Raw genomic sequence first — 20,840 nt, 5'->3', positions numbered from 1 at the left:
AATGCCCGATATTGAGTTATTTGAGACAGTCATATTGCTTTTAGATGTTTCTTTTTCAAAAATACTGATCCTATAATAATGCAGCAGTGATGTTTTTCGTCATATTTGTTCAACACTGGGCATACTTCAGTTAAAATTGTTTTACTTCGTATGGCTTCGAAAACACAAGGCGATAAGAATCACCTGATAATGTAGATGACAATATATCACAAATCTGCCATAAACATTAATGACATAAGCATTATAATGAGAACTTTATAGAATGTGAAATCTAGTAAACCCTGTGTGTCAGCCCTCTGTTAAAAGCGCATCACAGCGGGAGCTCTCTCTTTCGCTATAGCGCGTAACTTAAAGTTCACTGAAATTTCAAAAACATAGCATTATAATGAGAACTTTATAGGATATGAAATCTATAGTAAATTCCGTCCTTACCCATGTTTCAGCGCGCTGTTGAAAGCGCATCATGGTGGGAGCTCTCTCTCTCTCTCTCTCGCTATAGCGCGTAAAGTAAAGTTCACTGGCATATTGTGCAGATACAAGTTGTAATGTTACGTTTATGTTATGTGTCTAAGTTATCTGATTAATATCATAGGAAGTGTCATAGAACGAGTTTCAGTCAGCTTCACCTCAGGCAGCTATTCTTTTTTAGATGCTTCTTTTTTAATATCATTGCTGCATCATAATCATAATCTAACATCTAATCATGTGTTTTCATAGACATGTTTTCATGTCATATTTTTAACATTCATTTTAATAAAAGTCTTCAGATATTTTCATTATCTCCATTACGGTCATGCCCCGCACCACAAGTACTCGATTAATCGTTTTTGAAACCTATCGATGAGCGAAATAAGAACTTGCCAAAAAATGCCCATCCCTAATGCAGATTAATAAAAAAAAAAAAATATATATATATATATATATATATATATATATATATATATATATATATATATATATATATATATATATATATATATATATATTAGTGCTGTCAATCGATTAAAAAATGTAATCGCGTTAATCACAATCATGGCGTAGATGGTAAGGCGCATGCTTTTTGACGCGATCGACCCGAGTTCGAGTCCACCTTTTGACAAACATTTTTTTCTCCCTTTTCAAATCTCATATCGCATCAGAAAGGCATTTATTTTCAATAAAAATTAAGGAAATAATCAAAAAGTTGAAAATAAAGTATCGGGTAGGTGTAGGGAGGGCTTTATTGTCCCAATAAGGTGGCATACATTTAATAAATTTGAATTAAAATTATAATTTACACTCAGTATGTTATTATTGCGTACTGTTTTATAATGTACTACAATACTGAGGTGCAGATAATTGCCACTATTTGCAATAAGTAGTATAAATAGCAGAAAATCTTGCTATTTTAAGATAGTGTAAATAGAATCCATCACTATTTGCACTTAGTGTAAATAGCATCTGTCACTAAAAAAAATATGCTATTTGCACTTGGTGTAAATAGCCGCAGCCTTTAATTTATTTATTGCCTTCATAAAATGTTGGCTATTTAGTTTGTTTATTTAATGTTTATTGCTAGAGAAACATAGTTTACAGTGCCCAAGTTTGGCATAATAAATTGCAAATCTGGAGAAAAAAAAGAGTGGAAAATTACATATATGAAAACGTATATAAAATTAATGTATATTATTTAAAAAAAAAAAAAATAAATATATATATATATATATATATATATATATATATATATATATACACACACACACACACGTATACACTCACAGGTCACTTTATTAGGTACACTTTGCTAGTACCGGGTTGGACCCCCTTTTGCCTTCAGAACTGCCTTAATTCTTCGTGGCATAGATTCAACAAGGTGTTGGAAACATTCCTCAGAGATTTTGGACCATATTGACATCCCACATCCCAAAGGTGCTCTATTGGATTGAGATCTGGTGACTGTGGAGGCCATTTGAGTAAAGTGAACTCATTGTCATGTTCAAGAAACCAGTCTGAGATGATTTGAGCTTTGTGACATGGTGCATTATCCTGCTGGAAGTAGCCATCAGAAGATGGGTACACTGTAGTCATAAATGGATGGACATAGTCAGCAACAATACTCAGGTAGGCTGTGGCGTTTAAACGATGCTCAATTGGTACTAAGGGGCCCAAAGTGTTCCAAGAAAATATCCCCCACACCATTACACAACCAGCAGCCTGAACCGTTGAGACAAGGCAGGATGGATCCATGCTTTCATGTGCTTTACGCCAAATTCTGACCCTACCATCTGAATGTTGCAGCAGAAATTGAGACTCATCAGACCAGGCAACGTTTTTCCAATCTTCTATTGTCCAATTTTGGTGAGTCTGTGCGAATTGTAGACTCCGTTTCCTGTTCTTAGCTGACAGGAGCGGCACCTGGTGTGGTCTTCTGCTGCTGTAGCCCATCTGCTTCAGGGTTTGACGTGTTGTGCGTTCAGAGATGGTATTCTGCATACCTTGCATGTAACGAGTGGTTATTTGAGTTACTGTTGCCTTTCTGTCATCTCTAACCAGTCTTCCCATTCTCCTGTGACCTCTGACATCAACAAGGCATTTTTGTCCATACAACTGCTGCTCACTGGATATTTTCTCTTTTTCTGACCATTCTCTGTAAACCCTAGAGATGGTTGCATGTGAAAATCCCAGTAGATCAGCAGTTTTTGAAATATTCAGACCAGCCCATCTGGCACCAACAACCATTCCACATTCAAAGTCACTTAAATCCCCTTTCTTCCCCACTCTGATGCTCGGTTTGAACTTCAGCCAGTCGTCTTCACCACATCTAGATGCCTAAATGTATTGAGTTGCTGCCATGTGATTGGCTGTTTAGCAATTTGTGTTACCAAGCAATTGAACAGGTGTACCTAATAAAGTGGCCGGTGAGTGTGTATATATATATACTGTATAATTTTGTTTCAACATTTATGAAGGTTAAGCACCTCCTTTTACTGACTATTTGTTGAAAATGTAAAAAAAAGAGTAAAAATAAAAATGCCACATTTTTAGAAGCTTCTGTTTCTCTTTTTAGACTCTGTTTTACACTCTCCACATAGAAAGTTGCACTTGAAATCTGATCATATGTATAGAGATAACCATATTATACAAGCAAGCACATATCTGAAGGCATCTTTGCATTTATTAAAATTTCTTTCATTGAAAGTGAGAACTTAAGGCATTCAGTGCAACTGCTTTTGGAATAATTTATGAAGATGTTTTTCCATAAACAACAAGGGGGCCAGTGACAAATTCTAATTCTGCTGGAAAGCAGTTTTCAAGTCGTTCCTGTTAGCTCTTCCTCTTCATTGTGAATACTGTTTCCTAAGTACATTTGACAGCAGTTGAAAGAAGCTTTCTCCTTTTTTCTCATTTCTGTTATTTATTTTTTCCCCAGGCATGCACAGCAGAGCTTTTAGTTTCAAAGCTATATTTTTTGCTTTGCTTTTTTTTTACTTTTGACCATGTTAGCCTTATATGGGTATCAAATGGTTGTTCAAGTTGGTAAGACAGATCAAGAACTTGGGGGGAAAAAACAGGCAACAAGAGGCTTCATTGTGAATCATTAGGGGAAATTAAATGGATAGCAACAGTAATAGTATAATATTCTAAAGAATTATTAAAACCATGACTAGGGTAGAAGACAGCATGTTCCTAAAGTTCTAAGATGACAAAATTGGAGAAAATGGTCTTTTATAACCTCTAAAATCTTATAAGGTCATACGTTAGCAAGAGACTTCAGCATCAGGTTTAGATAAACTTGACCTTCTTGTCACTATAATTTAGTCTTCTGATAATTACTGTTCGTTGACCAGCTAGCATCAGCAAACATGTCACAGCAAAACAGCAGGAAAACATCCTGAGGGTGAAGGGGTGAGGAAGATGAGAGGGTGTCTGTGACTTCATAGTGGAAAGGGAGCGATAGGGTCACACTGAATCTCTTCAATGTCACATCACTTCAGCATCACTTTTTATTTTCTTTCTCAAAATGAATTTAAAATTTAATGATTTTTGAGTAAGGCAGTGAACACTAAATTACAAACTTCCATGTCTGAGACCATCTTGACTCCTGTGAGGTTTACCATTAAAGTCTCTTTCTACTGTACATTAATTACAGAGGGGCCAAAGGAGTTTTGTGTGGGTATTTTTATGTCATTTTTATTCCTCTGTGATGTCTCCCTGGTGTGTTAAATCAGTTGCAGTGTTTCCTTGCTGTTCGTATTGGATATCGGTGCTTGGTGGATGAGGAGCTTTTTTGTAATGTTTTAACATTGCAAAGCATCTAAATTATTACTGTCTCAGGTTGTGGAAACTCTGATCAAAAATTTGGGGGTCAGTAAGATTTTTTAATCTTTTGAAAGAAGACTCCTATGCTCAGAAAGTTTGTATTAATTTAATCATTGTGGCATATTATTATAATAGATTTAATTTAATATGCTTTAATATAATTTATTCCTTTGAAGGCAAAGCTTAATTTTCAGCAGCCATTATTCCAATCTTTAGTGTCTCATGATTCTTGAAAAATCTTTTTCGAAAACAATTGTGGTGCTTATTTACTTTATTTATTTGTGTGTTTGTTTGTTTGCTTGCTTGTTTATTTGGTTTGATACTTTTTCATGATTTTGTGATTTTTTTTGTTTTGTTTTCTTAGTTTATTCCTGTGATGGAAAAGCTTAATTTTCAGCAAATCATTGTTGAAAATAATTCGTTTGTTTGTTTTGATACTTTTTCCTAGATTCTTTGATGAATGTAAGTTGAAAAGGACAGCATTAATTTGACTTTATAAATTTGTAACATTATAAATGTTTTACTGCCACTTTTGATTAATGCATCTTTAAATAAATGCAATACAATTTTTTTCTAATCATATTGACCTCAAATTTGTTGAACATATGTGACAAAATAAGTGCTGGCAAAATGAGTCGGAATTCGCAAATTTTCAAAAATTTGTTATTTTTATTTTCACATTCTCCATTAAAATACCTTCAAAATGATATATGACTTGTTGGAATCGGATAAAAAAATGACTGAGCTTTGCAACAATAGACTTACAATTTGTGGTGAGAAGCAGTAGCAGTCGTCCAGAAGTGCGCAGAGAAAAAGGTACTCCTCTCAGAAAACGTACAAATAAAGATCATTTTATATGTTTAATTACTATTTGGAGCTTTGGGATCACTAGATGAGGGCTTTTTTGTGAAAACCTCAAATTCGACCAAAACTGACATTTTTCACTTCTTTTGCCTGTAGCTCAAAATTAGCCTGTGCGACTTCCGACTCATTTCGCCAGAACGGGTCACATATATTATGACCAAATATGAATTAGCAAGAAACAATAGCATAAATTAACATTAACCTAGATTAATACATATTTAAATGAATAAAAGAACTTATGATACTCAGTGCATAAACTAATATTAACAAACTGAACCTTACTGTAAAAATGTTACCAGCTTATGCAAATTCTGTACACGCAGTCCTACATTACAGTCAAAAATATGGGGAGCAAAATACAATACCCACACTTATACAAGTGAAATTTGAATAGTCAAAAAAAATGTGATGTCAGCAATGTTCCTAATGACAAGTTGCCATCAAGATGAAATGACTTTATTTGCCTCTCAGCATTTTTCACAGCTTGGTCAGATCCTGCCCTCCTTTGGGAGCTACGGATGCACATGTGGCTTACACCTCAAGAGTAATAATACAGACAGGGTTTGGTGTCAGGGCATTAGTATATATACAAGATGGTTTCCTCCGTATAAAACTGCTCAGCTTGCTTTCAGACTTATTTTGGGGCATAATCTTGACACACGAGTCCCTAAAGGAGAAAAGAGCTCTGCGCTGTGCATTTGGTGCACACTGTGTTTCAGAGAGCATATACAGCTGTCCATCACTTTGTCCATTTACCTGTTTCTTGATCAGGCTTTTTGCAGCGACTGCTTTGTTTATTCAGGCGTTTATTGATTAAACACACTGTCCATGATGAGTCTACAGTCCTATAAAAAGCAAGAAGGCAACCGGTGACCTCTCTCAATAACTCACTCAGCACTTCCGTGCTCTTACGCCCTTTTCTCGGCACCTCTGCCATTTGTTCTCAAAGTGCTAATTTGCAGATAATTAAGTAATCCACTGAAATGTTATTTGTCCCTCTGGGCACTATGCAAAGCAAGGGGGTTGCTATATTCAGGGCTGACTCATTTGTAGTTCCCTCATGGGAAATATCACATAATCAAGCAGACACTGTATTAAATAATTCCTCTGAGCTTTCAATGACCGCATGACATGCATGTACACTGAAATAAATTGGTGTAGAAACAACTTACATTTAGAAATTGCTTGTAAATTAAATTGAACATATTGAAGTAAGTCATTTCAAGCCACCTTTATTTATATAGCGCTCAATACAATATATATTGTTTCAAAGCAGCTTTGCAGTATCAAACAGAAAGTTAACAGAATCAATCATTCAAGCTTCATTAAATATGTGGCAAATCCAAATAATAAGATAATTGTGTCGTTATTTAGCTCCAGTCAGTTCAGTGTTGATTCAGTTTGTTTCAATAACTGCATAAAGTTTATCAATTATGACACAAGTTCAATTTAGCAATAAGCAGCTTTACAGAAGACACTGGTGTCATTATTCAGCTCCAGTCAGTTTAGTGTTGATTCAGTTCAGGTTAGTAAGTGTCAAAATTGCGAGATTTGTCAATTATGAACAAATTCGATTCAGCTCTACAGAAGACAATTCAGTTCAAGTTTTGTTCAAATTCAATTCAGCTGTATATCAGCAGTGGACAGACAATGGTGTTGTTATTCAGCTTGAGTCAGTTCACTGTTGATTAAATTCAGATCAATAACAGTGATGATGTTGCAAAATTTGTCAATTATGAACAAACTTGATTCAGGTAAAATTCAATTTAGCTGTAAAGCAGCCCTAAAAAGACAATAATGTCATTATTCAAGTCAGTTCAGTGTTGATTCAGTTAAATTCAATAACTGACCAAAGTTCATCAATTATGAAATAATTCAGGTCAGTATCAGGGTCGATGTTGCAGAATTCAACAGTGACGAACCAATTTGATTAATCTAGAAAGCAGCTCTACAAAAGTGTCATTATTCAGCTCAGTTCAGATTTTATTCTCATCTGATATGTCAATGCCATCAAATCGATGAAAAAGTATTCAGGTCAAGTCAAGTCTGCTTTATTGTCAATTCTTCCACATGTACGGCGCATACATACAGAGAATTGAAATTGCGTTACTCTCAGACCCTTGGTGCATACAGTTAACATTAAACACATACAGTTTAAACATATGTACATACAAACTATACAGCTATACAAATGAGGACATTGTAGAAAAATAAAAAAAATAGATAAAGTGGCATAAGGCACATAGCAGAATAGATAGAGTGCAAACCAGTTAAATAAAACAAAACTGTGCAGATATATGTGTAGTGCAAGAAGAGCTTGTCAGTAGGGAGAACAGTCCTTCTATCAGACTATCCGAAGAGGCAGTTTGCAGTCAATGCTGGATGAGGTAGTGATCAGTCCAATGCTGCACAAGTGACAGGAGCTGGTCACAGTTTTTAAGTTGGTGGGGACCCTGGGGGTGTGGGGAGCTGGGGGGGGGGGCTCATAGTGTCAGAGTTCAGTGTTGCATGGGGTAAAAGAGGGGAGGGGGGGCAAGGACGGGAGGGAGTTCAGCTTCCTGACAGCCTGATGTATGAAGCTGTCCTTCAGTCTGCTGGTCATCGCCTGGAGACTCCGCAGTCTCCTCCCTGATGGCAGCAGACTGAAGAAGCTGTGTGTCGGGTGGGTGGGATCACCTGCAATGCGGAGGGCTTTGCGGGTGAGACGGGTGCTGTAAATGTCCTGGAGGGAGGGGAGAGAGACACCAATGATCTTCTCAGCTGCTCTCACTATGCGCTGAAGTGACTTGCGGCAGGATGCGTTGCAAGCGCCATACCACACAGTGATGCAGCTGGTTAGGATGCTCTCGATGGTGCCTCTGTAGAAGGTGCACATGATGGGGGCTGGGGCTCTGGCTTTTCTCAGTTTGCGGAGGAAGTAGAGACGCTGCTGTGCTTTCTTGGCCAGTGCTACAGTGTTTTTAGTCCAGGAGAGGTCCTCTGTGATGTGCACACCCAGCAACTTGGTGCTGCTCACTCTCTCCACAGTGGCACCGTTGATGGTCAGAGGGGCATGTTGAGTGTGTACTCTCCTGAAGTCAACAGCAATCTCCTTCGTCTTCTCCACATTCAGAGAGAGATTGTTGTCACTGCACCACCCGGCCAGGCGGCTCACCTCGCTCCTGTAGTTTGTCTCATCTCTGTTGCTAATGAGACCCACCACAGTTGTGTCATCCGCAAACTTAATGAACAGGTTGGAGTTGTGTGACGGTGTGCAGTCGTGTGTCAGCAGAGTGAAGAGGAGGGGGCTCAGCACACATCCTTGGGGGGTCCCAGTGTTCAGTGTGATGGTGCTGGATGTGTTACTGCCAACCCGTACTGCTTGAGGTCTCCCGGTCAGGAAGACCATGCCGTATTTTTGAACCCCAGCTAAGCAAGTCAAAGACAACAGTGGCAAGAATGTGAACAATAAAACATGAAATGTATTTTCTCGTAAAGCATACATAATCTTTGTTTTATTTACAACTTCAAAAAATATTTTTTTACAGTGCATGCAAAGGAACATTGTAAATCAGATACATTTTTACTTTGTCACCGCTGACTGCATAGTATCTACTGTTTGCTGCATCGAAGTTTTCTGCAATGCCCAAGAAAAAGGCACAGTCACCTCTTTCAGCCAGTCGTTTGCTTTTTTTTCCCTTCGTCTATCCATCAAGACAGTATCTGTGCTTATCTCACGCTTCATCCTCGTAAAACTCCCCCTTAAACAGCAGCCCTGAGAGTGTGCACTATTTTCTGCTGAGTTAGAGGAATCGGGAGGCCGTTTCAAAGGCTCCTTCGCTCTGACTGCAGTCCGATCTGTGTGGAGCGTTGGGAATCGCTCAATTTGCTTGGCCGCTTTCTGAGCCTCAAACTCTTGTTTGGTGTTGGCGGCCCTTCTGGGTGCCGGAGAGGGTGGAGTCTTTGGGCTGTTTACTTGCTGATAAAGTTTTTTTGATGAGAATTATTATAACAAGCTTAGGGATTTGACAGAGGAGCCTCTCTTCCTTTAGTCTAAGTCAAATTAGACTTTGCCGCTTGGCATGACGATTATTGTCACTGTTGGTGGTTGATGCGAGAAGCAGAAGAGTAATATTCTCTAGGGCAACAGGCAAGATTAATCCTGGTACACAAGTGTGACAGATTCTTCTGGTTCTACTAAACAGATTTACTGTCCGTCCCGAAAATCTGATTATAGACACGTTTCTGAAGTGAATATGGCAAATTCTGCTACAGTATTGTGTTATGTAGATACGGTGCATTTATCATTACTCATATTTAAGCAAGACAGAAGATAGTGTTGTTGTTGTTGTTTTTTTAAGAAAACGTATGTGAGACTGAGTCTGTGGTTTAACAACTAAGGCAGCACAGTGTCACATAAATGCAGATCCAAAAGGTCAAAAGGGTCGTCAAAGACTCTCAAAGATTCATTTTTCACAAGACATTTGGGACGATGTTCTGTCATCCTGTCATTATTTTCAGGATGGATGGACTGCCTAACCAGCATCTATATCAAGCAGCTAGACACAATGTTAGACCCAAACACTTTATCACACTGATCATAATGGATCATTATCTAAAGCTCTGCAACGACAACCATACCATGCCGCATATGGGGAGCAAAGAAACATAATCTGATTTAATATGTCTATTATAAAACAGGGATTTTTAAACCGGGGTCTGGGGAATGTTAAAATTGATATATTGAATAAATAAAAACATTTTACCAAATTTGACATTTTTACTGTTTAATTTTGTTTTTTAAACATTGATCAGAAATGAGATTAATCCCAAATTATTTTATTCTGTTGATAGATAAGATACAATAACGATATATAGATAATACAAATATTGTTGTTGTTTTTTATTTTTAACAGTCTGATATAAAAAGTGTTAAAAAAAAAATTCAATAATTATATGTATTATATTTATCAATATTAACATTAATTATTGATATATTGAACAAATAATTACATTTACTGAATCTGACATTTTTACCGTTTCATTCTGCTTTCTAGAAATTGGTCATAAATATATAATAGATAAAGCGGCTTCGTTAAACTGGGATTAATCATGTATCAAATTAATCCCACATTATTTGTCTTCTGTTTATAGATATATTACAAAAAAGAAATGAATAAACAAATACCATGAAATAATAATAATGTATAAAATAGTGTTGTAAATAAAAATTGTGCAAAAATGCACATACAAAATAGGAAGTTACCAACCTGGTCTCATGGCATAAACGTACCTGGGGCCACTTTTTAATGAGACCATTTTTACATACCTTACTGCACGTTTCACCGCAGTTTCAAAGAGAAATGTCAACTGAGTGGCGCTAAAACACGGGTTCAATACGTAAACGCTGGCACGTTTTTATTACGTTGACAGGTATGTATTGCTGTGTTTTTATTGCGTTGCTTCAGGTACGTATTGCGGCGGTTCAGAATTCAAATATCCGGGAGCCGTCGCTAAAAAATAATGCTCTTTCGTGCTGGAAATATGCCCTACATCAAACCCAACCCTAAACCTATCCGATAGTGTTGACAAATGCAAAACTCATATAAAAATGCATTTGTTGATGCAACCATGCTATTTGAACTTCCTTATATGCAGATTTGAACTGTTTTGTCGAACCGTAGTTACACAGGATTTGAACCGGAGCCCCTCACCTCTCAAGTACGTCTCCGTACTCTGTGAGCTGCCGAACAAACCTACCGTCTATGAAAACCTATAGATATGAAGCTGGATATGTGTGATGCTAACGTTCAAAATCATCAGTTTTCAAATCTCCCAGCATATTAATATTGTTTTGAAGTCATAACATGATATTCTTCAAGTAATTGTGGGAAAATTATGCTTTATTAATCGAAACTTTGTGTGAAAAGTAGGGGCGGGACTTTAACGCGTTAATTTAGATTAATTAATTACACAAAAATAACGCGTTAAATTTTTTTAACGCATTTTAATCGCACTTATTTTTGCACCGCGGAACGTTTCTCACTTTCGGCGGACCGATTATACTGTAGCACCAACTAGCGTTCTCAATTCCAAGAACGCAAAGAACGGACTTGCGTTCTCGTGGAGACCGGTCTTGCCAAGCTTCCTTGGAAGAACGAACTCGGAAGTAGAGACCTGCGCGGGACTGTTTTCTTCATCCCGCTACCGCCCGCGCCCGCCGAATTTCTGACCATTACCGCCCGCTTCCGCAACGTGTGTGTTACACTCCCACCCGCTCCCGCAATATGTATGTCCACTCCCGCCCGCACCCGCAAAACTCTGAGAATTTATTCCCGCACGATAATAGAGATGCGTTGATTTTGTGTCTTCTCCCGGCCCGCAGGCAAAAAAACAACGTATTGTATTGCTATTATTAAATAGATTCATGTTTGTTTCTGTCCCTGACCTGCATGTATTCTGACGCACTGGTAGGGAAGATGAATATAGCCTGGGCTATCGGGGACATCTAAAACGCTTAGGCTACCGCGCGTTTCTTTAGACTTCAAGTACTTTGATTTTGTTGACAATGACATTATGTCGCTAGGCAACCTCCCGATCCCGCAGTGTTTTTTTTTAGCCGCCCATTCCCGCCCGCACCAAAATTCAAACCGCCCGCTCCCGCGAGATTTGCGTTGGGTCCCGCGGGTCCCAATCCCAATGCAGCCCTCTACTCGGAAGGACGCGAGAACACAGAACGCACACTTATGAGAACTGAGATGTACTGCGTTCTTGCTTAACTGACAGCATAGTCTCAACATAAACAGCGACCAATGAACAATAAATATTACAAAATGTCATAACTTATTAAAACATTTCATACTATTATAGATATTACTTTCATATAATTGTATTGTTTTATTTTACAGCGTTATATGTTTTACTGTTAAGATTCATTTTAATATGCCAATAAAAATGCAGACTTTCTCCGGGTCTTATAACTTTATTAAAATAAAAACCAAAACAAAACGATAAATGTTTACTTTCAACTTGAAGAGCCGTTAAGTATTTGTGAGAGCGACTTTAAAGCTTACAGGCTTCCGTACACCGGCCACCCACAGCGTTTTCTGGGATTTCTAATGGCTCGATTCTCTCAAGTCTGCACTCGATGCATCCTCAGTTTCAAGAACATATCCGGGCACTTTCATGCATCCTCTGTTCTTGCGTTCTTGAGAATTGGAACTGAACTTCGACGGTTAATGATGACGTAGAACGAGAACACAAGGACGCAAGATCGCTGAAGAACGCATATTGAGAAACAGCCAAAAACAAACCACAGTGAACATGGACAAAGAAGCTGATGAGACCGCTTTGGTTGGCCCTGTGGATGGGAAATTTAAAAATCCATATAAAAAAACTTACTTCTCACTGTTCTCAGGTCAAATATTTATATGCGATTAAAATGCGATTAATTTCGATTAATTAATTACAAAGCCTCTAATTAATTAGATTAATTTTTTTAATCGAGTCCCGGCCCTAGTGAAAAGGCATCGGAGTTTTACTGCATCTAGTGTTCATTTCTTTTGGAAACTGCAGTGATAAGTACTTATTGGTACATATTTCACATCTCGCTAAAAAGTGCTCCCAGGTACGTTTATGCCATGAGACCAGGAAGGAAGTTATGTAATTAATCTTTTTTTGTTCCTTCTTTTTAATTGCTTGTTTTCAGAAGACTTTTAGGATAAACCATAGTTTAATTTATTTAAAATTTTTTCCAGTTTTATACATGTAATATTTCTCTAAGGCTGATGATACATGGGGAAACCTTTTTTGAGCACGTTTTGTTTTTTTTTTTTGAGAAACTTTTTTCTTGTGCACATTCCCATTAAGAATGGGTTACAAATTTCTATCTCACCTGGTTCCCTTTTGACTGCAACATTGCCCAAAATTGCTCAAAATGTTGCCCTGTGTATCATTAGCCTAATACTGGAATGCTGAACTATTCTACAAAATGACAGCTTAAAATATATATCAGCTTTAAAATGTCTCTACTAGTGTTAAAATCAAAACTGGTCCCTTGTGTTGGTTAGTTAGATGTATTTTAGTATGTCATTGCAGAAGTCATGTACAGTAAATTGTCCTTCCTTGCCTCCCTGAGAACTGCATCCTGCCTCTTGCTGAATCAACCTTAATGTGTGGTATATAGACCGCTGTTGGAGCAACACCCTGACACACGTTCACCGCGGACGGGCCACGTTGAAGTCTTGTCACATTTCCCTTGACAGAGTCGTGCTGCATACAGTGCCTTCTGTGTAAAAGCTAACAGATCATTACCACGGCAGAGAGGTCCTGACCATAGCACACAACACCCACCTTCCTCTTCCCCTAAATTCACTGTCGTCTGTCACCCTGTGGGAGATAACATTGCTCCAGAACTCGTCCTGACAGGATCCTCCTGCCTTTGCGTGTAGGCTACTTATCAGAGTCTGGCAGACATTACTGCACTTGACTCTGCACTCAGCTAGGAGGTTATACTAGTAAACGATCAAAAGTCATAATGTTGCTAGTCAAATAAACCATAGCTTATGCGTTTTAGTATTTTATGATGAAAAATCAGATGACTAAAAAATATGAATGCTATAAAACTAATTTGTTATTTTACAGTGAATTTGTTCAAATACAGTAAAAAGAGTTCTATTGTTAAGTATTATTACAATTTATAATGAATGTTTTCTTTTTTATTATAAAATGTAATTTATTCATGTGATGAGCAATTATTTTAGTTTCAGTGCCAAATAGTGCCTCAGAAATCATTCTAATATTCAGATTTTTGTGCTTAATTTAAGCAATGAATATTGCTGCTCAGTTATAAATAATAATTCTTATTAACATTGTTTTTGTGAAAAAAATATCTTTATATTTAATATTTGTCTTTGATCAATAGAACAGTTCTAAAGAACATCATATATTTGAAACTGAAATCTTTTGTACCATTATAAATGTCTTTATTGTCATGTGACACTGAAGACTGGAGTAATGATGCTGAAAATTCAGCTTTGCCTCACAGGAATGAATTATATTTGAAAATATATTTGAATCAAAACGTTTTCTTTTAATTGATTTGCTATTTTACCATTTTTTCTGTTATTATTTAGTTTTGATCAAAATATCTTTCAAACACATTAAAAATAAAACTTAATTATTCCAAATGTTTGACATACTGTATGTGTATGTAGACTTTTGCATTTAAAATCCCTAATTATTAAGGACAAAACTGTGTGAAGGACAGATGTTTACTTGAACTGTCAAATTTACCTTTACAACAGAATTGTTATTTTTTTAACTCTTTTTTTCAGATGCAACCATCTTTTTCCCTCGATTTGATGGTACCTCTTTCTTGGAGTTGCCATCTCTGTCATCCCTGTTTCAGTCAGATATGCACTTTACAAGCCATTCCTTTGAGGATATGAGGACCATGTATTTGACGATGAAGAGCACAACACCTCATGGTACTATTCTCTACTGTGAGTATCTGAGAGCCACTGGAGAATTCAGCTCTCAAAAGACCCCATGAAATCAAAATTGGAGTTTTGTGGCTTTTAGTGCTTGTCTGGAACAGTAGCTTTGAGCTCATCCATATGCTAAAATGAATTTTATGATATGTACACATTTAAAATTGACTTTCTCTTCTGGGAAACCAACCAAAATATAGATGACTCACCTTGCACACAGGGGCGCATACTAATTTTTGTCTATTAAAATGCAGCCCTCTCCTCCTAATACCATCTGTGTTCAACCGAGGGATTGAGGGTTTGGCTGGTTAACATAGCCCAGTTAACCCTGCAGCTGTAAATATACTATTATAGAGCAAAAAGTACCTTTTATTATTAATGGCCATTCAAATGTTTAGTATTCTTACAAAATGTAATTTTTGTGAGCACGTAAATCACGAATATTTCATCATGTACTACACTACTGTTCAGTTGTACTGTCGTTTTTCATGTTCTTTAAAGTCTCTTAATATGTATACATTACTCCAGTCTTCAGTGTCACATGATCCTTCAGAAAAGCATTATACATGTTTATACATGTCATTTTACTGACACAAATTAATGCATCCTTGCTGATTAAAAGTATTAATTTCTTTAAAAAAATAAAAATAAAAAATAAAAACTTTTGAATGGCAGTTTATTTATCAATTGCAAGTATAGCTACTAAATATTTTAATGTGCTTTAGAGTCGAGTAAAAATAGTTTGTGTAATGCTTTTTCTTTATATTTTTGCAGATGAAATGCTTCTATATTTTAGGCTTTTTCATTTTGCTCCAGAAATATATCAAATACAGTTTACCCATGGAAACCTTGTTATGTCTTCAAACATTTCTAGCTGAAAACTTGCACACAGACTTCATTAGCTGTGCTAATTTCAAACCAGTGACATATTAGTCATAAATGATATGTTTCTATGGCTAACTGCTTGTTTCCCTCTACAAGATTAGGGTGAACAGCTGTATATAAATACACATAGCATATGTAAGAATAATATTGTCAGTTTGATTTGAGAGGTAAGTGATTAATTTTGACATGACATTGATGATATATTCGCTGTTCACTCCTCGCGTGTCTATTGAATAGCAATCACATCCAAACGATGCAGAAAGTTTGACTCGATAACTCACACTCTATCTGTGTGTGTTAATGAATAATTGGCTTCCCAGCATCGCAAGCTGCAGATTACACACACTGAGTTATGAGACAGTGAATATAACTGTAAGCCTCAGCGCTAAATTAAAACGCCGGACCATCGACTGTACCTCTTTATCCAGTAATGAAGTCCTCTCTCAGGACATGTTAATGACATAGCAAATGTCTCTAGGTGAAATCAATCACACCAGGATATGTGCTGTGGGCTGAATTTAAAGTTATGATGGCTGATCCCATTAGCTAATTGGCAAACCCTGCTGGATGATGCTCTTCAATTACTTTGTCCTAAACAAATATGGTCCCTTGGCTGGGCCGAACTCCAAATGAATGAGTATTTGGGGATTTTTTACCTGTAAATGAGTGAATTAAATTTACATTAATTATAATGTATTAAAATTTTAAGTAGTATCGTTATTGGAAAACCGGAATATATTATAAATGGTCCGTTTTGTTTTATTAAACGTTGCCTTGCTGACAAATCTCTGTTGTACTCGAGAGTTCAGGTTTTATAATCAACTGATTGACGTAATAATTGGCTATACATATTAACCATATGTCCAGAAGCACTCGCTGCCCCTCTGGGGGTCTTTAGAGCAGCTAGAGTGGCCGTCCCCTGTCGGACTTCCGCTTCAGGGCACCGAGCTAGCAGCTCTAAGCACACCAGAGGCCAGTCTCGAGAGACTGGTTCCCTTAGTAGGCACTTGGCGGTGTGGGAGCCCATGCCTAGCGTGTTTCATTGGGTCCTGCCTGAGCAGGCTCTGGTTCTATCAGTCTAGTCTTCCTAGAAATGACGCGGGTCTGAGGACCGTCGTTTCAATAGGAGATTTTAGCTGAGGCATTCCTGATGTCTATGGCCCAAGACTTATGAGGGCAGGCCCCTCTGGGGAAGAGCTGGTTACACCGCATTACACGGTGTCCGTCTCTCCTCAGTGCCCTCAGGAGATCAGTCTGCCAACCCTGCCAGAGTTCCAGGGCACAGCGGTCTCCAGCGAGCGCTTCTCTCAGTTATTTTTGCCCAGAAACGTAGCGGAGCTGAGACCCTTCAAGGGTCTCTAGAGTAGCTAGTTCGGCCGTCTCCTGCCGGTCCCCCACTTCAGGGCACCGAGCTAGCAGCTCTAAGCACACCAGAGGCCAGTCTCGAGACACTGGTTCCCTTAGTAGACTATTTGGCAGTGTGGAAACTTCTGCCAAATGTATTTCAATGGGTCCTGCGCACTGTAGAGAAAGGTTATCGCATTCAGTTCGGCGCCGCACCACCGCCATTCAACGGGGTGATTCCCACACTAGTGGGCCCCGAGCAGGCTCTGGTCATGAAACAGGAACACTCTCTTGGGGAAGGATGCCATCGAGGTGGTCCCTCCTCACGTAAGAGAGTCCGGGTTCTACAGCCGGTACTTCATAGTTCCAAAGGAGGATGGAGGGTTGCGTCCCATTTTAGATCTGCATCAGCTGAACCGCTTAGTCATGCAACAGAAGTTCAGAATGCTGACACTCAAACAGAAAGTTGAACTTTTGATCACTTTTATTTTTATCCAAATAATTTAAATTCTAAAGCCCCGTTCACACCAAGAATGATAACTATAAAGATAACGATATTAGCGTCCACACCAGCGGACGATATCATCTGTTTATTCTAAGCTAACGAGCGTCTGCCACTTTAATTCCTTGAGCTCGTTATGCCAGCATGGATTCTGATTGGCTGTTAATGATTGTATTGTTCATCAGCTGAAAAAAATTATTCTGAAAGTTATTCCAACTATATCGTTTTTCTGTGCCTTTATCGTTATAGCTGTGGTGTGGACTCTGCTGTTCTTTAATATTGAGAACGATTTTTAGAACTATATCTTTATTGTTATCATGCATAGTGTGAACGGGCCTTTAAAGTGGGGTCCAAAAGTCTGAGAAAATAAGTAAAAATGCATTTTTCTAATTTTAATATAAACTTTTAATAGAATTGCAACATAATATTACAGTTCAGAGTTTGTATAATTTTTTTCTTTATAATAAAATTAGTCATCAGCGATCATTTTTTGCCCCTATGCAAATGCATGTGATGATGTCAGTAATTATGGGCAGGGCTCATCTTGTGGTTCTTATAATAGACCCTTTTAGATCCGATGTCACAATTACGTCACAGTGCTAGCTGGAGGCAAAACAAAGCAAAAACTGAAGGTGGCCCATTCAAACCAGCGCAGATTCGGCTACATAAGGAGCTTAAAATATCATCTTGTTGTGATGTTGGGTGCCCGAATCGATGTAGAGGCTCCAATTTGACATTTTAAGGCATACCTGATGCCACTGCCAGACAAAAAACCGGCGATAGCTGTGGTTAAATGAAATAAAACGAGCGGACTGGACCAAAATTATCGTCAAAAATGCTCGCATTTGCAGCGCACACTTCTTATCAGAAAAGGTTAAAGAAAGTATTATATTTTGTTGTTATGGGTGTGTCTAAAGATTTCTTATGCATCTCACTATGTCGTGTATGAAATAATGTCTGTGCATGTGTGTAAAACAACAAACATATGTAATTGTATATACATTGTTGTGATTAATTGTGGCTTGGAATAATAATGTAGCAGTAAAAATAGTTGCCTGCTGAAATTTAAATATATATATATATATATACATCTTCATGACTACAGTTGTGGTCAGAATTATTGGAACCCTTGGTAAATATGATCAAAGAAGACTGTGAAAATTAACCTGCTTTGTTAATCCTTTTGATCTTTTATTTAAAAAATTCACAAAAAGCTAGCCTTTCATTGGATAATAAGAATTTAAAATGGGGGGAAATATCATTATGAAATAAATGTTTTTCTCAAACACACGTTGGACACAATTATTGGCACCCCTAGAAATTCTTAAGAGTAAAATATCTCTGAAGTATACTCCCATTCATATTCACAATTTTGAGCACTCTAGGGTGATTATGAACATGAAATTATCCAGCCATGGCTTCCTGTTTCACAGAAATATAAATAGGAGGGAAAACAAAGCCCAAATTCCCTTAATCATCCATCACAATGAGAAAAAACAAAGAATATATTTCTGATGTGCAGCAAAAGATAATTGAGCTTCACAAATTAGTGAAGTGGCTTTAAGAAAAGAGCTAGAGCAGTGAAAATCCCCATTTCCACCATCAGGGCAATAATTAAGAATTTCCAATCAACAGAAAATGTAATGAAACTGCCTGGAAGAGGACGTGTGTCTATATCGTCCTAATGCACGGTGAGAAGGAGAGTTTGAGTGGCTAAAGACTCTTCAAGGATCACAGCTGGAGAATTGCAGAAAATAGTTGAGTCTCGGGGTCAGAAAACCTTAAAAAAAATTGTCAAACAGCCCCTACATCACCACATGTTGTTTGGGAGGATTTCAAGAAAAATTCTCCTAGCTCATCCAAAAACAAACTCCAGCATATTCAGTTATCAGACAGGACTGGCACTTCAAATGGGACTGGCTTCTATGGTCAGATGAAACAAAAAAATGAGCTTTTTAGCAGCAAACACTCAAGATGGGTTTGGTGAACACAGGGATAAAAAGTACCCCATGTGTACAATGAAATATACTGCTGTATTTGTGATGTTGTGGGCCTATATTTCTGCTGGAGGTCCTGGACATCTTGTTCAGACACATGGCATCATGGATTCTATCAAATACCAACAGATAAAAAATCAATAAGTGACTGATTCTATTAGAAATCTTATAATGGGCCATGTTTGGATCTTCCAACCGTACAATAATCCTCAAACAACAAACCTCAAAAACAACACAAAAATGGGTCACTGAGCACAAAACCAAGCTTCTGCTGGCCATTCCAGTCCTCTGACCTGAACCCTGTAGAAAATGAGTGAGGTGAACTGAAGAGAAGAAGCACCGTCATGGAGCTGTGAATCTAAAGGATCTGGAGTGATTCTGGATGAAGGAATGGTCTCTGATCTCTTGTCAGGTGTTCTCTAACCTCATCAGGCATTATAGGAGAAGATTTAGAGCTGTTAAACTGACAAATGGAGGTTTCAAAAAGTATTGAATAAAAAGGTGCCAATAATTGTGTCCAACATGTGTTTGAGAAAAACATTTATTTCATAATGATATTTCCCCCCATTTTAAATTCTTATTATCCAATGAAAGGTTAGCTTTTTGTGATTTTTTTTAAATAAAAGATCAAAAGGATTAACAAAGCAGGTTAATTTTCAAAGTCTTCTTTGATCATATTTACCAAGGGTTCCAATAATTCTGACCACAACTGTAGATAGACACTGTGGCTTTGTTTTAACTATACAGGTTAGATGTGAGTCACTCAACCGAAAGGAATCCTGTCAGACCATCCATCCTTTGAGTAAAAGCATGTGCGGGTCAGCCAATCTGGTTTCGTCCATTAAAGTTAATCTTTTCAAATAACAATCGTGGTCCTGGACGGTGCATCTATACCTTACATATGCAGGTAAAATCGGAATTTCTCCAGTTATTATTAAAAAACAAGCTAAACAGACTTTATAGCTAGCATTAGTGAAGCGGTCAGTGAAATCTTTCTGCCTCCACCTAAGCCTTGCCCACAGGAAAACTTCACAATGTTTACTAACAGAAAAAGGGTCTATACCAGGGGTGCCCAACCCTGTTCCTGGCGATCGACTGTCCTGCAAAGTTTAGCTCCAACTCTAATCAAACACACCTGCCTTTAATTTTCATGCGATCCTGAAGACCTTAATTAGTTGCTTCAGGTGTGTTTGATTAGAGTTGGAGCTGAACTTTGCCGGACAGTCGATCGCAAGGAACAGGGTTGGGCACCCCTGGTCTATACAGTATATCTGTTGTGGTGTGATTATGTTTGGCTGAATATTGAGCTAATGATGACTAATGATGAATGATGTTTGAGTGTGAAGTGCTTAATCAGTTATTGTTTTATTGTCACATTTGCAGTCAACATTGTTCAAAAATTTCAAGCTTATTTCAGATGACTAAAATACATTCTATATTACATCACTAGCAGCGGTCTTGGCAATCACCTGACATTTA

General features: G+C 37.7%; 1 pseudogene across 1 annotated transcript in view; it reads left to right on the top strand.

Moving 5' to 3' along the window:
• The window catches only part of LOC306882570 (protein eyes shut homolog), a 219,487-nt pseudogene that overhangs the window by 149,932 nt on the left and 48,715 nt on the right, over nucleotides 1-20,840 (top strand). The window contains exon 35 of the transcript in view: nucleotides 14,478-14,645. The product of the transcript in view is annotated as a protein eyes shut homolog (transcript). The remainder of the gene's footprint in view (nucleotides 1-14,477; nucleotides 14,646-20,840) is intronic.

Source organism: Barbus barbus (assembly GCF_936440315.1).
Source record: "Barbus barbus genome assembly, chromosome: 16".
Classification (NCBI taxonomy): Eukaryota; Metazoa; Chordata; class Actinopteri; order Cypriniformes; family Cyprinidae; genus Barbus; species Barbus barbus.
Note: the sequence above shows the minus strand (reverse complement) of the source record. Positions and strands in the feature narration are given on the sequence as shown.